The sequence below is a fragment of the Rhinoderma darwinii genome, chromosome 3 (assembly GCF_050947455.1).
Source record: "Rhinoderma darwinii isolate aRhiDar2 chromosome 3, aRhiDar2.hap1, whole genome shotgun sequence".
NCBI lineage: Eukaryota > Metazoa > Chordata > Amphibia > Anura > Rhinodermatidae > Rhinoderma > Rhinoderma darwinii.
Genome location: NC_134689.1, coordinates 205,027,800 through 205,042,599, shown reverse-complemented (window position 1 = coordinate 205,042,599; position 14,800 = coordinate 205,027,800).

The following is a 14,800-nucleotide window of genomic DNA, read 5'->3' as shown; positions in this document are numbered from 1 at the left end:
TGTTTATAAATTATGCCTAGCGGCTCAGATCAACGTGTATATATTGTGGATTGTGCGGTCCATGTTTCTTTTCTCACAATGCTGATATATATATATATATATATATATATCTCTCTTTTGTAAGTGTGTGTTCAGTATTCGAGTAGAACAAATAAAATTAAGATCTGTGCTGCCCCCTATATACTATGCTGTCCCTTAAGGGAAACGCCACATTTTCATATATGGTGATCTGTAAAACTTTAACAAATTCATGGCAATTAATTCATAGAAATAATCTTTAAAATGTATCTCCAGTTTGGAGGTGCACTCCATGAAACATGATATATATGCCTCTGTGTCATTGTGCCTGTATATATGTGCCTTTTTATGTATTTGTATATGTTCCTTTCTCTATATTTGTTTGTGTGTCTGTATATTTACCTTTTATGTATATATTCCAGAATGTGTGTATCTATTTGCCTGTTTGTCTAAATATGTGCCTTTATGTATGTACAGTGTATATGTTCCAGTATGTACGTGTCTATATATGTGGTTAATTTTTGGTTTGTGGAGGGCAGCAATAGATAGTCCCACACAAGGCGCCATCCAACCTAAGGCCGTCCCTATGTGTCATAATGACACAGTGTAATTTATTAGCATACAGGAGTATGCTAATTCATTATAAGTAAAAAATAAAGTTATCCATTCATGGGATAAAAAAAAAAAAATGTAACAAAGAAAAAGGTCCAAAAACAAATTATTATTTTGCCTAACATACATTTTATTACCCATACATTACATAAAAACAAAAAATCTGCACGTGTTCGGTATCTACACGACCGTAATAACCTAAATAATTAATTGAACAGGTTATTTAGCGTGAAACATAAACAGAAAAAAAATAAGCAAATAAGACCATGCCACAATCACTTTTCCATATAGTCACGCCACAAAAATAAATGATTTAACTTACACAATACACTTTTTCTACCCCCCCCCCCCCCCAAACCGCGCAGAAAAAAATTAGTTTCTACTGCATAAAACAAGGCCTCATATAGCCACGTTAATGAAAACATTTAAAAGTTAAGGCTGCTGATAGGCAAAAAAGAAAAAATGTTGCTGGTCATTAAAGGGGTTTTCCCATCAAGGACATCTATGGTATATCCACAGGATATGCCATAAACGTCAGATAGATGCGGGACACCTCTGGGACCCACACCTATCTCTAGATCGAGGCCCCATAAACCTCCTTGTGTTCCTGCTGACACTTGTGATTTCCGACCATGTAAGATGAAAACCGTGTAGCTCGCCTAGCTACACTGTTTTCGGTACTCCCATAGTAGTGATTGGCAGTTACGGAAACAGCGTTGCATGCGAGCTACACTGTTTCCGTAACTGCCATTCACTTCTATGGGACTTACGGAAACAGTGTAGCTCATCGAGCTACGCTATTATCTAACATGTTCAGAAATCACAAGCGTTAGCGGGAACACAGAGGTAGAACGAGGTTTAAGGGGCCCCGTTCTAGTGATAGGTGTGGGTCCCAGAGGTGTCCCGCATCTATCTGTCGTTTATGGCATGTCCTGTAGATATGACTTAAAAGGAGTTTTCCCATTAGGAACATTTAAGGACTTTTCAGGCCTGTTCATTAAGGGGTTAAAGAGTTACTCCCACCTTAGGGACATAAGGCATATCCACTTTTCCAAAAAGTGGGTGGGGCTTCAAGAAAGGGGCATGGCCTGCCACTGACACGTTTACTATAATTTACGTCAGAAACTGACATGAATTATAGCACACGGACAGCTAATTTTATAAAAAGACTGGCCCTTCATACAATAATGAATAAATCTTCCCCATTACGTTTTTGGGGCTTCTTATTAATTCCTGTTGGATGGCGCTAGCTTTACCAGTAGACAAGATCCAAACCTTGGACGAAAGCCCATTTGAAGTTGGAGATTTATAACTGGGATCCCTGCAATTCTCCTCAATTCAAGAAGTCAAAAACTTATGTTGGAGTGCAATAAACTCATGCTGTGTGAAGAAGTTAACCTGTCCAGTATTTCAGCTGCACACATCCGAGGTATTCGCAATGTAAAAGCGGACCTCGATTTAATCCAGCAAAGTTGGAACTAAATCAGAAATACTTTCAAGACATTGTGGCAGATTTTCTAATAGTGTCTAGGTTTTAGACAGAGTAAACTTAAAAAGGCAGTTAGAATATGCGCCAAATTTATCAGAGTTACAGGCTTTATGATAAATTTGGAGCATCTAACTAGACATTTTCTCTTATACCACCGTTTGGTTGGCATAAATGACTTAAATTTTTTGTGACACAATTTGCACTGAGTGTGGTGCAAAAAGTGTCTGCAACCGTTAATCTGGTGCACAGCATGTAAATAATAAATCTGCCCAATATATATTAACTGGATCTGCCAGCCAGGGACCTGATGGCAACCCGTCATAACCGCAAGGAAGGCAACTTGTGCTCTCACCGGAAGGAGGACTACCCCTCTATGCTAGACGCATTTCCGATTAGTTTGAGCAAAGAAATTTTCATACCCTTTTTCCTTCGATTCCTCTTCTTCACAGGACCTAAAGAAAATCAGGTCTATGTGTGTTATTATGGTACATTAATAAAGTCTTTTTTTGTATTTTTTTAATACTCGGTCATGATCTTTTCTGGTTAGTTTATAAAATATGGTCACGAGGACTACGTTATTACATGGGGCTGTTGCTCGGTTTTCCTTTTATATGAGGATTATCATCAGAAACTATGCAAAGGTGTGAATCGTTCTATCAAGCAACCGTTTATGTGCTGTGTTGTTAACTCTTTTGAGCCATGCGCCGTAAACATATGGTGCTGGGAGTCAGTACTTCGCACCCAGCGCCGTACATTTATGACACTATGATCACAGGGGCACGTCGTTTGTCCCCACGCAATCACCCATGGGGGATGTCTGTGATTGATAGCCACCATCCCATAGCAATGGAAGGGATCGATCCTGGTCGTTTAACCCTTGTGATGCCGCGATCATTAGTAAGTGTGGCATTACAAGGTAGGGGGACTATCATTCGCCAGGGCTTGCAGTTTTAAGAGACAGCCCTGGGCCTAAAAAAGCCCCCCAGGTCTGTTCAAATATAGTCCGTGTTAGAGAATACCTGAGGTATGCCCTAACAGCCTCCTGTCTTTTTTAAAATTGAATTGAAAAGTAAAAGTCCCCTTGTGGAACAACAAAAAATGTAATACAGTTTAATAAAATAATTTGTTAAAGAAAACATGCACATGAAAAAAACAAGAATAAAAGATTATTTAGAATTGAATCAGTTTTTATTAAATAAAAGTAATAAAACATAAAAAATACTTAATAATAATAATAATAATAATAATAATATATCCCCTTAACCCTCTTTGGCCACTTTTGACCTTCCTGACAGAGCCTCATTTTTCAAGTCTGACATGTTTCACTTTATGTGGTAATAACTTCGGAATGCTTTCACCTATCCAAGCGATTCTGAGATTGATTTCTCGTGAGCATTTTTCTAAATTTAAATGTATTTGCTTGTAAGACAGGCAGTTATACCACACAAAATTGTTGCTAATTGACATCCCCTATATGTCTGCTTTAGATCGGCATCATTTTTTGAATATCGTTTTATTTTTCAAGGATGTTACAAGGCTTAGAACTTTAGCAGCAATTTCTCATATTTTCAAGAAAATTTCAAAAGGCTATTTTTACAGGGGGCAGTTCAGTTGTGAAGTGGCTTTGAGGGTCTTATATATTAGAAACCCTGAATAAGTCACCCCATTTTAAAAACTTCACCCCTCAAAGTATTCAAAACCGCATTTAGAAAGTTTCTTAACCCTTTAGATGTTTCACAGGAATTAAAGCAAAGTAGAGGTGAAATTTACAAATTTCCTTTTTTTTTTATTACAGAAATTAATTTTTAATCTATTTTTTGGTAACACGAAAGGTTTTACTAGAGAAATGCAACTCAATATTTATTGCCCAGATTCTGCAGTTTTTAGAAATATCCCACATGTGGTCCTAGTGTGCTAATGGACTGAAGCACCGGCCTCAGAAGCAAAGGAGTATCTAGTGGATTTTGGGGCCTCCTTTTTATTAGAAAATATTTTAGGCACCATGTCAGATTTGAAGGGCTCTTGCGGTGCCATAACAGTGGAAATCCCCCAAAAGCGACCCCATTTGGGAAACTAGACCCCTCAAGGAAATTATCTAGGGGTATAGTGAGCATTTTGACCCCACAGGTTTTTTGCAGAAATTATTTGAAGTAGGCCGTGAAAATTAAAATCTACATTCTTTCAAAGAAAATGTAGGTTTTTTTCTAATTTCCACAAGGACTAAAGGAGAAAAAGCACGGCCACATTTGTAAAGCAATTTCTCCAGATTAAAACAACACCCCACATGAGGTCATAAATGGCTGTTTGGGCACATGGCAGGGCTCAGGAGGGAAGGAGCGCCATTTGACTTTTGGAGTCCAGATTTTGCTGGATTGGTTTCTGGGCACTATGTCGTATTTGCAAAGCCCATGTGGGACTAAAACAGTGGAAACCCCCCACAAGTGACCCTATTTTGGAAACTACACCCCTTGAAGAATTCATCTAGGGGTGTAGTGAGCATTTCGACCCCACAGATGTTTCATAGATTTTATTAGGATTGGGCAGTGAAAATAAAAAAAATACTTTTTCTTCAATAAGACATAGCTTTAGCTCAAATTTTTTTTCATTTTCTCAATAAATAAAGGAAAAAAAGAACCACAAAATTTGTAAAGCAATTTCTCCTGAGTACGACAATACCCCATATGTGGTCATAAACTGCTGTTTGGGCACATGGCAGGGCTCAGGAGGGAAGGAGCGCCATTTGACTTTTGGAGTCCAGATTTTGCTGGATTGGTCTCTGGTCGCTATGTCGTATTTGCAAAGCCCATGTGGGACCAAAACAGTGAAAACTCCCAGAAGTGACCCCATTTTGGAAACTACACCCCTCAAGGTATTCACCTAGGGGTGTAGCGAGCATTTTAACCCCGCAGGTGTTTTGCAGAAATTAGTGTTCACTCGATGCTGCATAGTGAAAATTGTATTTTTTCCATAGATATGCCAATGTGTGGAGCCCAGCTTGTGCCACCATAACAAGACAACTCTCTAATTATTATGCTGTGTTTCCCGGTTTTAGAAACACCCTACATGTGGCCCTAATCTTTTGCCTGGACTATCGACAGGGCTCAGGAGTGAGAGAGTACCATGTGAAATTGAGGCCTAATTTGGCGACATATAAAGTATTGGTTCACAATTGCAGAGGCTCTGATGAGAAATAATAAAGGAAACCGCTGAGAAGTAACCCCATTTTGGAAACTACACCCCTCAAGGCATTTATTAAGGGGTGTAGTGAGAATTTTCACCCCACAGGTCTTTTCCATAGATGATTGTGCTGCGGGTGGTACAAAGTAAAAATGTTTATTTTTCTCTAGATGTGACATTTCAGTGGCAAACATGTCGTGCTCAGCTTGTGCCACTGGAGACACACACCCCAAAAATTGTTACAAGGGTTCTCCCGGGTATGGCGGTGCCATATATGTGGAAGTAAACTGCTGTTTGGGCACGCTGTAGGGCTTAGAATGGAAGGAGCGCCATTTAGCTTTTGGAGCGTGGATTTTGCTTGGTAGTAATTTTGTTTGAGTATTACTGGTATTTCAGTTTATAATGTGGGGGCATATGTAAACTGGGCAGAGTACATCAGGGGCATAGACAGGTGGTATAATAATGGGGTAAACAATAAAATAATCCATAAATATTTGTTACGCTGTGGAGCAATCCTTTCTGCACAGGCCGGTGTCGCACTGATAAATGGTGTCCTTACTTATCTTACTTATTTGGTCCACACTCGGCACCTTTGCAGTTTGAGGAATTTTGCTGGGAAGTGTTGTCCTGGTATAATACGGGCACTGTCGCTTGCAGCAGATCTGTTTGGGCCCTCCCCTTCCTGGTTCCCTAATTTTAGGGCCTTGATAAATCGCCACTTGAAACAGAAGAAATGTTCCCCTCGGGCTGCACAACTGTATATTTTTCTTTCCTGACTTATTGGAGCCTTAACTTATTTTATTTTTTAATAGACGTAGTGGTATGAGGGCTGTTTTTTTTTTCGGGACAAGCTGTCGTTATTATTGGTACTATTTTGGGGTACATGCGAATTTTTGATCACTTGTTATCCTTTTTTTTGGGAGGCAAGGTAATCAAAAAACGGCAATTCTGTCATAGTTTTTTCAGGGTTCTTTTATACAGCGTTTATCATGCGTTATAAATTACATGATAACTTTATTCTGCGGGTCCGTATGTTTCCAGCGATAACTAATTTATAGCACTCTTTTATGTTTTACAACTTTTTGCACAATAAAATTACTTTTGGAAAAATAATCTTTTTTTCTGTCACCAAGTTGTAAGAGCCATAACTTTTTCATTTTTTCGTCGACGGAGCTGTATGATGGCTTGTTTTTTGCGAGACGAGCTATAGTTTTTATAGGTAGCATTTTTGGATACATGCGACTTTTTGATCACTTTTTATTTCAATTTTTGTAAGACAAAGTGACAAAAAAAAAAAGCAATTCTGGCATTGTTTTTTAGGTTGTTTTTTTACGGCGTTCACTATGTGGGATAAATAACATAATATTTTTATACTTCAGGTCGTTACGGACGCGGCGATACAAAATATGTATGGTTTTATTTATTTTTTTCAATAATAAATGACCTGATAAGGGAAAAAGGGCGATTGTGTTTTATGTTATTATTTGAAACTTTTATTTTATTTTTTACAACTTTTATTTTTACTTTTTTTTTTTTACACTTTTTTCTTTAGTCCCACGTGGGGACTTGAAGGTCCAACTGTTTGATTGATGTTCTAATACAATGCACTACTTATGTAGTGCAATGTATTAGAACTGTCAGTTATTCACTGACAGCAAGCCGATCAGGCTCCGGCTCCGGTCGGGGCCTAATCGGCTTCCGTAATGGCAGACAGGAGGCCATTGTTAGGCCTCCTGTTGCCATAGTAGCAGTCGCTAGCCTTGCCATCGCATGGCAGGCCGCCCATTTGCTACAAACCACTTTGATGCATCGATCGCATTGTCTCGCTGCATCGAATGGGTTAATGGCAGGAATCGGAGCTACGGTTCCTGCCGATACATTGGGGTGTTCGCTGTAACACCCAGTGCTGAACACCCACTGCTGAGCCGCTGTACCACCCACTGCAGAGCCGGAAGCTGAGCCGGCGCCATCTTGCCGATGGTACCGGAAGCCTTTTAGGCCCCGCCGGAGAGCGGGGCATAGGAGTCTTCCATTGCTGGCAGACCGGGAGGTAAGTATTATGCCTTCGATCGCCTTTGCAGCCACCGGCAACCCAGCGATCACGTTGCTGGGGTGACGGTGGCTATTAACTCCTCACATGCTGCGATCTCTATTGAACGCAGCATATGAGGGGTTAATAGGCCGGATCGGATGCTAGCTCCGGTTCTGGCCGATACCTCAGGGTGCCAGCTGTAACATACAGCTGTCACCCGGCGGTGATGGTGCGGGCTCAGCTCCTGAGCCCGCACTATCACAGCAACGTAATGGTACTGCGCTTTGCGGGAAGCCCTGCCCGGCAGCGCCGTATATATACGGGGGATGTTGGGAAGGGGTTTATTGTTATAACCCTTAAAAAGACAATTTAAGGTGTTCAGAGAACTACAGGAAAAAAAAAGTGAAAAAAATTATAACAAAAAATAATACACCCCGAAACGCAAAAAAAAAGACCTCACCCAGCAACAGCAGGAAACGTTTGAGGCGCTTGAAATGTGGGCACATTATGTATATTGTTATTTTAAAAGAAGAAAATCCACTGTATTTTACCCGTGGAAACATTGGTGTCTTTCTCCTAAACCTTTCCTATTTCTGATTATTTTAGCCATAAAAATTATAAGTTGTTATGTTTTAACAAGTTATATCAAGAATAGATAAGTTAAAAATAAATTATTGTTACAAGGTTCAAAGGTTGCGTTCTGAATTGATTGTAGCCTTTATAACAAGTAATGTACAGTATATAGATGAAAAATATCTATAATGGATAAAAGACCATTTGTAATATATTATTTTTTGACACTAATGCAGCATTAATGTTCTACAGTGCATTAATAAAGGTAGGGCTTTGAAGTTTACTACTCAAGCTTAAGCCCTTAATGGTCAGGCCTATTTTGGCATTCTTTTTCGTCTTTTCACTGTCTTAGGCCTCATGCACACGACCGTAGCCGTGTGCACGGCCGTGATTTTCGGGTCGGCCGGCTGCGTACTGTCAGCCGCAGGCCGCCCGCAAATCGCGGGACATGCACATGGCGGCCGCCATTGTTTTCAATGAGCCCGGACCGCAGAACAGGGCCGTAATAAGACATGCCCGTTCTTTCTGCGGTCCGGGCTCCCGGGCCATGCACCGACCGCAAAAACTACGGTCGTGTGCATGGGGCCTTATTCCATTCATCATAACTGTTATATTTTTTCGTCTACATAGCCCTATGAGGGCTTGTTTTTTGTGCAACGAGTTGTGTTTTTCCATGACACTATTTTTGGGTGCATATATTATGTTGATTAACTTATATTAACTTTTTATGGGAGGGAATTGGAAAAAAAAAACAAAACAGCTATTTCAGCTATAAATATTTCAGATATATATTTGTTTTTTTAAGTTTTAAAATCACTATGGGGAGTAAATAACATGTTACCTTTATTCTATGGGTTGTACGATTATGGCGATAGGTTTTTTATATTATACTATGTTTGCACATTAAAAACACTTTTACTTGTTACAAAATCAGTCCAAGATTAATAATTTCAGAACTTTTTCCATCTTTAATGTCACCTATAATCTGTACAATTGTATTGAAAAACAAACTGAAATCTTTTAGGGTGTAAAAATGAAAATAAAGAACAAAAATAATGTGGTTGCATAAATATGCACACCCTTAACCTAATACTTTGTTGAATTACCCTTTGACTTTATGATAGCATTCAGTCTTTTTGGGTAGAAGTCTATCAGCATGGCACATCTTGACTTGGCAATTGTTGCCCACTCTTCCTTGCAAAAGCGCTCCAAATCTGTCAGATTGCGACAGATTCCTGTGTACAGTCCTCTTCAGGTCACCCCACAGATTTTCAATGGAATTCAGGTCTGGGTTCTGGCTGGTCCATTCCAAAACTTTGATCTTCTTCTGGTGAAGCCATTCTTTTATTGATTTGGAGGTATGCTTTGGGTCGTTATCGTGCTGAAAGGGGAAATTCCTCTTCATCTTTAGCTTTTTAGCAGAGGCCTGTAGGTTTTGTGCCAATATTGGCTGATATTTGGAACAGTTCATAATTCCTGCCACCATGACTAATGCCCCAGTTCCAGCTGCAGAAAAACAGCCCCAGAGCATAATGCTACCTACACCATGCTTTACTGTGGGTATGGTGTTCTTTGATGATGTGCAGTGTTGACTTTGCGCCAAACATACCTTTTGAAATTATGGCCAAAGAACTCAACCTTGGTCTCATCAGACCATAATACGTTTTCCCACATGCTTTTGGCAGACTTGATGTAGGTCTTTGCAAAACATAGCCGGGCTTGGATGTTTTTCTTCGTTTGAAAAGGCTTGCCACCTTACCCCAGAGCCCAGACATATGAAGAATACGGGAGAATGTTGTCACATGCACTAAACAACCAGTACCTGCCTGAAAGTCCTGCAGCTCCTTTAATGTTGATGTAGGCCTATTGGTAGCCTCCCGGACCAATTTTCGTCTTGTCTTTTCATCGTTTTGTGGCATGTCCAGTTTTTGGTAATGTCACTGTTGTGCCAAACGTAATCCATTTCTTGATGACCGTATTCACTGTGTTCCATGGTATATCTAATGACTTGGAAATTCTTTGTTACCCTTCTCCTGACTAATGCCTTTCAACAATCAGATCCCTTTGATGTGTTGTAAGCACTTTACGGACCATGGCTTTTGCACTCACATGCAACATAGAAAATCCTAATAGAACAGCTGAACTTTATATGGGGTTACTCATAATCACTTTAAATAATGACAGCTGTGTACTGACTACTATTTAACATGAGTTTAAATGTGATTGGCAAATTCTGAACACAACCACATCCCCAATTATAAGACGGTGTTCACACTTATGCGACCACATTATTGTAGTTTTGTTATTTTTATTTTTCCCATCTAAATCATTTCAGTTTGTTTTTCAATGGAATTGTAGAGATTATGGAACACATTAAAGGTGGAAAAAGTTGTGAAATTATTAATCTTGTACTGATTTTGTAACATGCAAAAACCTGGCATTATAACAGGGATGTGTAGACTTTTTATAGCCACTGTACAAAGGGGAAATTCAGCCACCAACGATCTATGGTGTATGAGGGCCAAATAACTTTCCCCGTTGTCAGATGTCGGGGAAAAAATAATTGGCCATGTTGAATTTAAAAATACCGGATATTTTGTTATCATGGGAGATAATCCGCCATCTGGCAGCGGCCTATTCCACTTACCCCATCAGCCGGGTGGAACATGTATGTTTATGGTAAAGTTATGAAAAATAGCTGTCGGCCTAACGACCATTCAAATTACAGTTATTAATGTGTATGATCATCTTTAGGCCGTATTCACACGGGGTGGATACGCTGCGTAAAAGCACGCTGCGTATCTGCCCTGTGCGCCACAGGGAATTCCGGATGAAAAAGCGCACCAAACTGTGGTGCAGTTTTTCGCCCGGAATATCCGCTGCAGAAAACTGCTGCATTAACCGCCCTGTGAGTGGCTGCAGCGGCAGTCGCATGGGATGAAGAGTCATCCCAGGTGGCCGGCCCTCTGACGTCATCCAGGCCGGCCTCCTGGGATGACGTTTCATTCCAGAAGACTGCTGCAACCTGTGATTGGCTGCAGCGGCGGTCACATGGGATGAAGCGTCATCCTGGGAGGCAGATTTGGAAAAGGAAACACAGACCCCTAGGTAAGTATAGTGATTTTTTTATTTAGAGTTGCGTTTTTTTGCGTCGGGATCGTTGCGAACCTGCCTCAAAAAAACACAACTGCTATTTGTTGCAGGCTTTACCGCCCCATTGAATTCAATGGGGAAAACCCGCAGCAAATAAGCAGTGTTTACGCAAATACAATTGAGATGCTCCGTAATAGAATTCTGCACGGCAGGTCAATTTCTGAGCGTTTTTTCCGCTCTGTATTTACGCAACGTGTGGATGAGATTTGTTTTATCTCATCCACTTTGCTGCTACTGTATTTGCTGTGGTTTGTGGTTTTTCCGCAAATAATTCTGTTGCGGAAAATTCGCAGTATTTACACAACATGTAAACTGACCCTTACTGTCTCCTTTGTTTGCTTTCTTGTTTTATGTTTTCCTCCCTATTCTTGTTTTATCCCCTCCCGTCTCTTCTTTTCCTATCCAAGGGGCACATAGCCATGCAAACTCCATAGACAAACATTGCTAGTAGTATAGGTTATGCTGTAATTTAAACATAAGGCTGGATTCACACGAGCATGTTCGGTCCGTTAAGGACGGAACGTATTTCGGCCGCAAGTCCCGGACCGAACACACTGTAGGGAGCTGGGCTCCTAGCATCATAGTTATGTACGACGCTAGGAGTCCCTGCCTCTCTGTGGAACTACTGTCACGTACTAAAAACATGATTACAGTACGGGACAGTTGTCCTGCAGCGAGGCAGGGACTCCTAGCGTCGTACATAACTATGATGCTAGGAGCCCAGCTCCCTGCAGTGTGTTCGGTCCGGGACTTGCGGCCGAAATACGTTCCGTCCTTTACGGACCGAACATGCTCGTGTGAATCTAGCCTAACATTATAACAGGATGCCACCTTTAATAACACTGAAGCAAAGCAATGGTCCTAGTGAAGAAGTATTTAAATAGACCTGGGTCTAAAGCAACACACCTAAATCTAATGAAACACCTATAAGGATATGAGTGCTAGACCCAAATACATTAAGAAACACATACATTTTATTAATATGCATTAAAAACATGTGTAATAGTTAAAAAGAGACAAGGTGCAGACCACAAAAAAAAACGAGTGGGTATGATAGACAAGTATCTGGTCACATAAGAAAGGAAATTGAATAATCGACCAGACCGGTAAATCAAGTTATAATAGTAGGGGCAGGATGGCAAGAGTACAACAAAGAAACTAAAAATGTTGAGTTATAAGTCAATACATAGAAAGTACCTATAAACCCTGCCAATATCACAGTGGATTGTAAGGCAAATGCCTAGGACAAGGAGCCATGCATACCCAACACCAGGGGCGTTGCTAGGGTCTTAAAAGATCAGGGGCATACATATCGGAGATAGCATATCTATAAGACTTAGGCTCATATAGCTACAACGCTGGATACAATTGGATACATTGTCTCAGCAGACAGTATCATACATGACAGGCTTAGGTACATGGCTCCAGCAGGGAGTATCACACATGATAGACTTAGATACAGGGTCCCAGCAGTAAGTATATTTGAACTAACATATGTCCACCCCACAAAAACATATGTGTGCGTGTATGTATATGTGTGTGTATATATATATATATATATATACACACACACACACAGTATATATGTGTGTGCGTGTATATAAATATATATATATACAGTGAAGGAAATAAGTATTTGATCCCTTGCTGATTTTGTAAGTTTGCCCACTGTCAAAGACATGAACAGTCTAGAATTTTTAGGCTAGGTTAATTTTACCAGTGAGAGATAGATATATAAAAAAAAAAAATGAAATCACATAGTCAAAATTATATATATTTATTTGCATTGTGCACAGAGAAATAAGTATTTGATCCCCTACCAACCATTAAGAGTTCAGCCTCCTCCAGACCAGTTACATGCTCCAAATCAACTTGGTGCCTGCATTAAAGACAGCTGTCTTAAATGGTCACCTGTATAAAAGACTCCAGTCCACAGACTCAATTAATCAGTCTGACTCTAACCTCTTCAACATGGGCAAGACCAAAGAGCTTTCTAAGGATGTCAGAGACAAGATCATAGACCTGCACAAGGCTGGAATGGGCTACAAAACCATAAGTAAGACGGTGGGTGAGAAGGAGACAACTGTTGGTGCAATAGTAAGAAAATGGAAGACATACAAAATGACTGTCAATCGACATCGATCTGGGGCTCCATGCAAAATCTCACCTCGTGGGGTATCTTTGATCCTGAGGAAGGTGAAAGCTCAGCCGAAAACTACACGGGGGGAACTTGTTAATGATCTCAAGGCAGCTGGGACCACAGTCCCCAAGAAAACCATTGGTAACACATTACGCCGTAATGGATTAAAATCCTGCATTGCCCGCAAGGTCCCCCTGCTCAAGAAAGCACATGTACAGGCCCGTCTGAAGTTTGCAAATGAACATCTGGATGATTCTGAGAGTGATTGGGAGAAGGTGCTGTGGTCAGATGAGACTAAAATTGAGCTCTTTGGCATTAACTCAACTCTCCGTGTTTGGAGGAAGAGAAATGCTGCCTATGACCCAAAGAACACCGTCCCCACTGTAAAACATGGAGGTGGAAACATTATGTTTTGGGGGTGTTTCTCTGCTAAGGGCACAGGACTACTTCACCGCATCAATGTGAGAATGGATGGAGCCATGTACCGTCAAATCCTAAGTGACAACCTCCTTCCCTCCACCAGGACATTAAAAATGACTCGTGGCTGGGTCTTCCAGCGCGACAATGACCCGAAACATACAGCCAAGGCAACAAAGGAGTGGCTCAAAAAGAAGCACATTAAGGTCATGGAGTGGCCTAGCCAGTCTCCAGACCTTAATCCCATCGAAAACTTATGGAGGGAGCTGAAGATCCGAGTTGCCAAGCGACAGCCTCGAAATCTTAATGATTTACAGATGATCTGCAAAGAGGAGTGGGACAAAATTCCATCTAACATGTGTGCAAACCTCATCATCAACTACAAAAAATGTCTGACTGCTGTGCTTGCCAACAAGGGTTTTGCCACCAAGTATTAAGTCTTGTTTGCCAAAGGGATCAAATACTTATTTCTCTGTGCAAAATGCAAATAAATATATATAATTTTGACAATGTGATTTTCAGTTTTTTTTTTAATATAATCTATCTCTCACTGGTAAAATTAACCTAGCCTAAAAATTCTAGACTGTTCATGTCTTTGACAGTGGGCAAACTTACAAAATCAGCAAGGGATCAAATACTTATTTCCTTCACTGTATATATATATGAGACAGAATATCTGTACCACCCTGATGCTATAGCTAGGGATAGGATTGGATACAGTGGCTCAGCAGACTTTATCACGTTTGATAGGCTTCGTCCCCATGCACTCGTCAGTATTCTGGTCAGGATTTTGCTTCAGTATTTGGAAGTCAAAACCAGGAGTGGGTCCAAAACATGTAAGAGGTGCAAATCTTTCCATTATAGGTTTTCTCTGTTTATGTTCCACTACTGGTTTTGTCTTCCAAATACTGAAGCAAAATACTGACCAGAATACTGACATATGCATGAGGCCTTAGATATAGGGCCCAGCTTGCTGACATTGCGGCTCCAGCGCTGGACCCAGGAAAGGTAAGATAATAATTGCTTTTTTATGTGCTACTAATTTTTTTTCCTGTGTTTGTGTTTTATTACAGGTTCGGATGTTGGACTATGTCGGATTCGAGGACTACTTCAATGATAGCTTTTTTCTTTCTCAATAAAATAGTTAACAAGTGTTGTGTGTGGATGTTTTTTAGTCCAATAAAATATT